The sequence below is a fragment of the Physeter macrocephalus genome, chromosome 19 (genome assembly GCF_002837175.3).
Source record: "Physeter macrocephalus isolate SW-GA chromosome 19, ASM283717v5, whole genome shotgun sequence".
NCBI classification, from domain to species: domain Eukaryota; kingdom Metazoa; phylum Chordata; class Mammalia; order Artiodactyla; family Physeteridae; genus Physeter; species Physeter macrocephalus.
This window is the reverse complement of record NC_041232.1, coordinates 56,199,640-56,209,555: the sequence shown is the minus strand read 5'-3', so window position 1 is coordinate 56,209,555 and position 9,916 is coordinate 56,199,640.

Genomic DNA, 9,916 nt, shown 5'->3' with positions numbered 1-9,916 from the left:
TCACTTTCAGTCTGTATGTGTCCCTGGGTCTGAAGTGGTTCTCTTGTAGACAGCATATATATGGGTCATGTTTTTGTATCCATTCAGCAAGCCTGTGCCTTTTGGTTCGAGCATTTAATCCATTTACGTTTAAGGTAATTATCAATATGTATGTTCCTATGACCATTTTCTTAATTATTTTGGGTTTGTTTTTGTAGATCCTTTTTTTCTCTTGTGTTTCCCACTTAGAGAAGTTCCTTTAGCATTTGCTGAAGAGCTGGTTTAGTGGTGCTGAATTCTCTGATCTTTTACTTGTCTGTAAAGCTTTTGATTTCTCTATCAAATCTAAATGAGATCCTTGCTGGGTAGAGTAATCTTGGTTTTAAGTTCTTCCCTTTCATCACTTTAAGTATAGCATGCCACTCCCTTCTGGCTTGTAGAGTTTCTGCTGAGAAATCAGCTGTTAACCTTATGGGAGTTTCCTTGTATGCTATTCCTTGCTGCTTTCAGTAATTTTTCTTTGTCTTTAATTTTTGCCAATTTGATTACTATGTGTCTCGGTGTGTTTCTCCTTGTGTTTATCCTGTATGGGACTCGCTCCGCTTCCTGAACTTGGGTGGTTATTTCCTTTCCCATATTATGGATTTTTTCAGCTATAATCCCTTCAAATATTTTCTCTGGTCCTTTCTCTCTCTCTTCTCATTCTCGGACCCCTATTATGCGAAGGTTCTTGCGTTTAATGTTGTCTCAGAGTCCTCTTAGGCTGTCTTCATTTCTTTTCATTATTTTTTCTTTATTCTGTTCCATAGCAGTGAATTCCAGCATTCTATCTTCCAGGTCACTTATCCGTCCTTCTGCCTCAGTTATTCTGCTGCTGATTCCTTCTAGTGTAGTTTTCGTTTCAGGTATTGTATTGTTCATCTCTGTTTCTTTGTTCTTTAATTCTTCCATGTCTTTGTTAAACTTTTCTTGCATCCTCTCGATCTTTGACTCCATTCTTTTTCGGAGGTCCTGAATCATCTTCACTATCATTATTCTGAATTCTTTTTCTGGAAGGTTGCCTATCTGCACTTCATTTAGTTATTTTTCTGGGGTTTTATCTTGTTCCTTCAACTGGTACATAGCCTTCTGCCTTTTCATCTTGTCCATCTTTCTTTGAATGTGTTTTTTGTTCCACAGCCTGCAGGATTGTAGTTCTTCTGGCTTCTGCTGTCTGCCCTCTGTTGGATGAGGCTATCTAAGGGGCTTGTGTAAGTTTTCTGATGGGAGGGACTGGTGGTGGTTAGAGCTGACTGTTGCTCTTGTGGGCAGAGCTCAGTAAAACTTTAATGTGCTTGACTCTTGATGGGTGGGGCTGGGTTCCCTCATTGTTCTTTGTTTGGCCTGAGGCAACCCAGCAATGGAGCCCAGCTGGGGTTATTGGTGGGGCCAATGACAGACTCTGGGAAGGCTCATGTCTAGGAGCATCCCCCAGAACCTCCGCTGCCAGTGTCTCCATCCCCACCATGAGCCACAGCCACCCCACACCTCTGCAGGAGACCCTCCAACACCAGCAGGTAGGTCTGGATCTGTCTCCCCTGGGGTCACTCTTCCTCCCCTAGGTCCTGATGTGCACACTACTTTGTGTGTGCCCTCCAAGAGTGGGGTGTCTGTTTCTCCCAGTCCTGTCAATGTCCTGCAATCAAATCCCACTAGGCTTCAAGGTCTGATTCTCTAGGAATTCCTCCTCCCATTGATGGACCCCCAGGTTGGGAAGCCTGACGTGGGGCTCGAAACCTTCACTCCAGTGGGTGGTCTTCTGTGGTATAAGTGTTCTCCAGTCTGTGAGTCACCCAACCAGCAGTTATGGGATTTGATTTTACTGTGATTGCACCTCTCCTACCTTCTCATTGTGGCTTCTCCTTTGTCTTTGGATGTGGGGTATCTTTTTTCTTGACTTCCAGTGTCTTCCTGTCAATGATTGTCCAGCAGCTAGTTGTGATTCTGGTGTTCTTGCAAGAGGGAGTGAGAGCATGTCCTTCTACTCCGTCATCTTGGTTCCTCCAATCTGTGCTTCAGGACATCCTGATCTTGATTATCACTTCAGAATCAGAGGAGACTGGAGTTAAGAAAGACCTCTCATATGATTTGAGTATCAGCTAGAACTTTACAGCTTATTTTTTAAATCATAAAATGTATTTTTCTAACTTTGATCAGATATTTCTGGTTCATTAATATAAAGACCTTACTTTTCTCAAGTGAGTGTGGGTTAAAGAGTTTCTTGGTAATTTTAAATTAAACTTCTAGAATTATCTGATAAAATGATTTAATATATCTATCTGTGTACGTATTGATCTATATATATGTTTATATATGTGTGTGTATATATATATACCTCTCAAAAAAGATGAAAAGCTTACAATTGAATCATTTAAAATTGAACTCTCAAAACAACTGTTTTAAATGTACCAAGGATTTAATTTATAGTTATGACTGAGTCATGACACAGAAAGGTCAGTGCCTTTAAATGAAGTGTCAATTACCTACAATTCCCAAGATGAGAGGCACACTGCACCCTGCGGAGTCACGTGAAGAAGGACCAGAGTTGTTTAGGGGACAGAAGAAGTGAGGGGAAAGCATGGATATGAGATATAATTACTACAGTTGTAGGAAATTGTCAGGTAGAGGGCATACTCTATTGGGCAAGAAAAAAACACAGATATTGAGGTTTGTGGTGAGAATTTTTATTATGGAATTTATGCATCTCTGAAAACACGAGATGGTTTGGATATAAACAACTTTGCTTGTTAGTTTGGCTCTGCTTCCAAGATGCCAAATAATTAATTACAGAATATTAAGAATGATTTTGCAACGTAAACTAACATTAATCAACTTACATGTCTTTTCTAGATATTTACCAATAAACAGTTTCATTCTTATCAACTTTTCTGTAGATGCTTTAAAAACCTTAGAAATGTTCTTCAACAGTTTCTTCTTGTTTTTTCCAACTGCACTAAGTAAATCAATTACATTTCATTTATTCCCTTTAGTGCATGATAATATAATATTTTCCCTCTCAGATTATTATTCTATTTCATCATTGTTCCTAATCTGGTTATTAACTGTCCCAGATACCATTTCAAACCATGTAACTTTATTTTCCAGCAGTAAATTATGTATTTTGGTGGAAAACTCACTTCAAACTATTTAGCAACACTTAAAACATAGCTATTTTGCTTCTGTTAAAGTTGAGAATGGGCTCTGGTTAAACATGCACTTAAATTGCTGCGTGTTGGTACTGTGCGTATAGGAATGTGTGCATATGTGTGTGTGTGTATGTGTGCATTTGTGTGTGTGTATTTAAAGGGTTCAATTAATATTGTGTGGTAATCTGCTCTTCACACAGAAATATCACCTAAGCAGAGGGCTTGGTATTTAGAATCAATACTGTGCTGAACATTTAAGTGTCACAGCAAATATCAATAGACCCAAAATTGTTCATGTGCTGGACAAAGTATAATTGGCAAAGCAACCAGAATGACCAATTTGTTTCCAAATTCACCTCACCAGATATTTTCCCCCTAACTCCAACCAGATACTGAAATATCAAAAAGTCAACAAGTGCAGAGGTCCACATTGGAGTTCATTTGAGCTCCCTAGAAGGGCAGTGGCTCATCCCAAATCACACAGCACTCAAGCTCAAGCTGTCAGCCTATGGATCTGATACTCTTTACACAAGACTTTCTTCTTCTTAATATTATGCTTTTGCTTGTGTTGTGATAAAATAAGACTTTGAAAAAAGAAAATTATGTTAATACTAATTGAACATGAAAAAAAGTCTAGCAGTAGTTCCTAAACAAAATCCATTGTATGACCAATGTAGATGTGAGCTATAACTTCTTCAGACTGAGTAGTCATTGACAATGTAACCTAATTTAACCATTCAGATCCTCCAAGTGATGAGAAGCATGGTAGTATTCTGGAAAGAGAAAGAGACTAGGATATGAAGACATGAAGTCCTCATACTCTTATTATTTCCTTCTTTTCTTTAATATGACTACTTAACTTCTCTGAGACTCAGTTTCCTTCTTGGTCAAGTGGAGAAAATTATCCATGTCTTGCCTACCTTGCAGTGATCAAATGAGATAATTAGAAAGTGTAATGCAAATGTAACATTGTCTCTCTCTACAAGCTCATTTGTTTTAAGGCTTGGGTTTACATTGTCTAAATATTTTTTTTAAAAGCAATACAGATGAGTTTAACCAAAAAGCTTGTTATAAACTGAAGAACAGCTATTTGTATTGACTATCTCTTATATTAAGTAGATTGTCTATACAAATATGATTTTAATTTAAGGTCCAATATTTCAGTAACACTGTTTTGAACAGATAATTCCTCATACTGCAGGCTTTGTTTCTCAAAGCACTGTCTCAAAATTCAAGTATTAAAAGGAATCATAAACATATCAACCAGGTGACAGACATATCAGAAACAAAGTGTGGCAGGCCCAGGAGACCAAGGCATCTGAATCCAGGCACTTCCTGCCCTAGTCCCTGAGTCAATACAGAGCTTCATTGGTGGTGTTAGTGGGCCACGGAGGTGGGCAGCCAAGAAGATCATTAGTAGTATTCATTTATTCAAATTTGTTTATTCAGTAATTACATACTGTGTATAAAACCATTTGTAAGAATGAAGAGTATAAAAAAGATTAAGGCACATTTCCTTTTGAAAAAGTATATGTAAAATAAATCTACTCAATGTGAAAAATTCTCCAGGTCTTTCTCAATAAGGGCCTAAGCCTGGGAGTATTGCATAATAGTAATTTCCCTCTCACTACATGTACTGAGTTCAATACAATCCTCCCAAAATTCACATGCAGCCAGAACCTGTGAATGCAACTTTAGTTGGAAATAGGGTCCTTGCAGATGTAATAATGTTACAATAAAGTCATACTGTATTAGGGTGAGAGTCTTACAAAAGTAGAGACATTTGGAAACAGAGAAACATAGAGGAGAAGGCCATGTGAAAACAGAAGCAGAGACTGGAGTTATGCATCCATAAGCCAAGGGTGTCAAAGGTTGCTGGTGACTACCAGAAGCTAGGAAGAGGAAAGAGTCTTTCCTGGACTTTTTATAGGGGGCACAGACTTGCCAAAAACTTGATTTCTGACTTCTAGTCTCCAGAGCTGTGAGAAAATACATTTCTGCTGTTTTAAGACACCCAGTTTGCTGTACTTTGTTATTACAGCCCTAGAAAACTCGTATACTAAGGGAATTAAGACTGCTATTTCTCCTTTAGAGCAAATGTCATTTAGATAACCAGAGAAGTTGATTCAACAGATATCAATCTAGTATAAAATAGGATTGAATGCCAAAAATAGGAAGAAATAGAGAGATCAGAGGGCAAGCAAATTATAGAATTGAATTCTTGATTAAAGATAATTTCTTAGGGTTAATTATATAAAGCTAAATCTAACTCATGTTACTGAGAAACTCCTGAAGAAATGTCACTTGAGTAATGACAATATTAATATTCTCTTTAGGGAGTCTACTTACAGCAACAGTCAGTTCTTCTGTCTCTGCCTCATTTCCCCATCATCTTTGTCTTTCCCAACTTCCACATAGCAGTATCTGCAAGTCCCTCAAGAGCCCACCCCCATCCCACAGGCATACCTGACAAGTTTCAAAGCAGCATCACCTCCACCATTTTCTACAACTTATAAAGGTAGAGAAAAGGGGATGGAAGACAAGTGACTAACATACCAGACATTACAATAATTGTTTTTACATACATAGGTTAATTATTCATTCATTCGTTTGACACTCATGCATGTCTTGTCTAATTATATTAAGCACTTCTTAAATGCTTGGCGTTAAACCACATTTTCAGGATTCCAAATTGGACAAGAGAGTAATGCTCCCTGCCCTCTTTTCCACTTATATTCATCGTTGCCTGAACCTTGGATTTATACCTTGGTCTGCCTGCTGGGTTCTTGTGTTGCATCTAAGCCTCACCTGACCAGGGCAAACTCTTGTCAGAATATCAAGCCCTACAGCACATTTACTGACAAGCCACACTTATATTTGCCCAGTTACTGAATTGAGCTTCCTCTCTGACACTTCACTCCAGTGTTTTCCCTATTGTCTTACTTAAGACATAATCTCCACTGTGGTACCAAAGTCAAGCCTAGAACCTTCTATTGGTTGAGGATCCTTGGATGGCATCTATTAGCTTTCCTTTCCTAGAGCTATATTCTCCTCCAAATATACTGCATCCCCTTAAAACATTCACTCCATCTGTCAAGCAAGCCTTGAATATTTATTTAGAACTTACTGTATGCCAGAAACCATTCTAAAGATATGGTGCTAAACATGATAGAGTTTCTTCTGTTATGGAGATTAGGTTCTATATTAATAGAATAAGAAAAAGAAAAAAAGTAAACCAAAAAGTACAAAATTAAAGTCCAAGTAGTACACGGATAAGTAAAATAATTGCTAGGGCTAAGACACCTAATTTAAAACACACACAAAAATCACAAAACCAAGGAGATGAAAAGAGACTGAAAGAGGAGGTGGGGAAAGACCTTCTTAAAAAGATGTCATTTAAACTAATATCAAAATAAACTAGCCCTGTGATTAGGGTAAAAGTGCACACAATGTTTTACAGATAGAAGCAGAGCAAGAACTAAAAACCAAACAGAAAAAAACTCCACATGACAAGGATGTTTTCTACTAAACCATGTTATTTTTAGACAGATAGAAATAGCAATCTGATTCCAACATGTTCTTGCCCCTATAGAGACAATTATAAGAAAGCCTATGGAATCTCAGTGTTGTTTCTGAACTTTGTGAGGTTTTCAAAAAAAAAAAAAAAAAATCCTACCCTGGAGGTGACTAAGCCCTCAGATAACTCTTTATGTGAAGAAATAAATTGGAGATAATTGTGCTTCCCTAGCTAGAAGAAAAAGCCATAAATTGTCTCCATCATATTATGCTAATGAAAGATGTCTAATCAGCAACCCTTGACACTTATATCATTCTCTTCTCGAGATGGATAAAACTCTAAGCCTCAATGTATGTTTAAAAAGTGGACCAGAGAAACACTTATTCAATTTTCATGACCAATTCAATCTCTCGCCCTGTTTCTTAACTTCCAATAGCTCCCAAAGATCATTAATTGTGAAGTTTTTTGACTACGGAACTTAACTAAGACCAATAACTCACTTCATAAGTCACCAAACAGTTGACAAAGGATAATGACTTTCAGTCAGTCTTAAACTAGGGATAGATTCAAACCAAAGACATAAAGCTGAAAGTCCTCTACTCAGTGTCTATTATGCAGCCTTGAGGTAGTTAATTTATACTTAATGCTATTGTACATTTGAAATATATACAATATTACAAGCCTGAAGATGGGGTCCCACTCTGTATCACCCTACCTGTCTCTCCAGCTCCAGCCACTCTCTCCCCAACACCCTACGTCCAAGCCATGGAAACGGCAGCTATTCTAACACACACTGCTCCCCTCTGGTTTTCACCTTAAGCTCAGTTGTTTCAAGACATCCTTCTGGCTCGATTATATCACAGATGTCACACTTCATTGCATGCTTGAGGTGACAAGGACTATGCTTTGAGCAAACCTGAGCCAGGCTCTTCTGTCTTCTCTCTGACTAAGCCCCCACCTTTGTTCCTGTCCTTGGCCCATTCAGCCCAGTTTTAGCAAGAATCCCACTGAGTCAGTTTAACAAAAATCCCTCCCTCTTGGTCTGATCCCCCTGGGTAGCTGCTGTATATTCCTCATGATCATAGTTTCCACTCTGACACAAATTTGAAAATTGTTTTGGTACTAATTTGTATTCATCACTGTGCTCTTTGGTTCCTCTTTCTGCTTTTAACAAAAACATCACCTTTCATAACCTCATTTTTCAAATTGTGCTCATATGAATGTTGTAAGAAAGGAACTATGGGAGGCACTGAAATATAATGAGGAATGAAATTAACATAATCCTAGATTTTTACAGTCTATTGGAAGGCAGATAATTGGAAACAATTACAGTGAAGTATGACAATATCTATATATGATAAAAGCAGGACAAGATGTTATGGCAACATATGGCATGGGACTATCCACATTCAAGTATCCCAGAAAAGTTTCCCAGAGAATGGGGAAATTGGTTGGTTACCTAAAAGATGGGTAAAATGTAGCTAAAACAAGAGACCTGGCCTACAAATTTGGGACAAAATGTTCCAAGCATAGTATGTGCAATAGTCAAGAAGCAAGAGAGAACATGGGGGATTCCACATACTGGACAAAGTACCAGCAGTGGGAGTGGGTCATGGCTGACAAATAAGGCAAGAGAAATGTAGTCAGAAGGCAATCATGAGGGAATTTAAAATTGACATAGGGAATTATATTTTCTCTTTGGGTTAAAGGATTAAATTATTTTGAATGGGCTCTCCAGGTCAGCTTTTGTTCTGGGCTTGTACCAACCTTACTAATGTAACCCATAAAAAGATGACATCTAAAATGAAATAATTTTCTGAAGACTTCTATAAAAACCAAGTGATGGGTTAGATCTTATAAGCAATGAAAAAAAACTGATTAAATATTTTTTGAAGAAATGTGGCAGAAAATGGTGTTTTATGTATATATTTCATAGCAATGCTGAAAAATGGTAAGAAAAAAAGCCAGGAAAGATAAAACAAATTAAGTGGGGGGGACGTTCAAGATGGTGGAGGAGCAAGACATGGAGATAACCTTCCTTCAAACAATTACAACAAAAATACATCTACATGTGGAACAGCTCCTACAGAACACCTACTGAACACTGGCAGAAGACCTCAGACTCCCCAAAAGGCAAGAAAATCTCCACATACCTGGGTAAGGCAAAAGAAGAAAGGAAAAACAGAGACAAGAGAATAGGGATGGGACCTGCAACTCTGGGAGGGAGAGGTAAAGGAGGAAAAGTTTCCACACACTAGGAAACCCCTTCACTGGTGGAGACTGGAGGTGGGCATGGGGGAAGCATCGGAGCCATGGAGGAGAGTGCAGCAATAGGGGTTCAGGGGGCAAAGCAGAGAGATACCTGCACAGAGGATCAGTGCTGATCAGCACTCACAAGCCTGAGAGGCTTGTCTGCTCACTCACTGGGGGGGTGGGGGTGGGCGCTGGGAGTCAATTTTAAGATGATCCAAAATCTTGGAAATAGAATGAGAAAATACAAGAAACATATAACAAGGACCTGGAAGAACTAAAGAGGAAATGAAAAATGATGAACAACACAATAAACGAAATAAAAAATTCTCTAGAAGGAATCAATAGCAGAATAACTGAGGCAGAAAATGGAAAAGTGACCTGGAAGATAAAATAGTAGAAAGGACTACCACAGAGCAGAATAAAGAAAAAAGAATGAAAAGAATTGAGAAAAGTCTCATAGACCTCTGGGGCAACATTAAATGCACAAATATTTGAATTATAGAGGTCTCAGAAGAAGAAGAGAAAAAAGGGACTGAGAAACTGAGAAAATATTTGAAGAGATTATAGTTGAAAAACTCCTTAATATGGGAAAGGAAATAGTGAAGCAAGTCCAGGAAGAGCAGAGAGTCTTATACGGGATAAATCCAAGGAGAAAAAAGCCAAGACACATATTATTTGAACAATCAAAAATAAAATAAAAAGAAAAAAATATTAAAAGCAGCAAGGGAAAAGCAACAAATAACATACAATGGAATCCCCATTAGGTTAACAGCTGATCTTTCAGCAAGAAATTAAAACCTTTACAGACAAGCCAGAATCAGCACCAGCAAAACAGCTTTACAACAAACGCTAAAGGAACTTCTCTAGGCAGGAAAAACAGGAGATGGAAAAGACCTACAATAACAAACCCAAAACAATTAAGAAAATAGTAATAGGAACATACATATCAATAACTACCTTAAATGTAAATGGATTACATGCT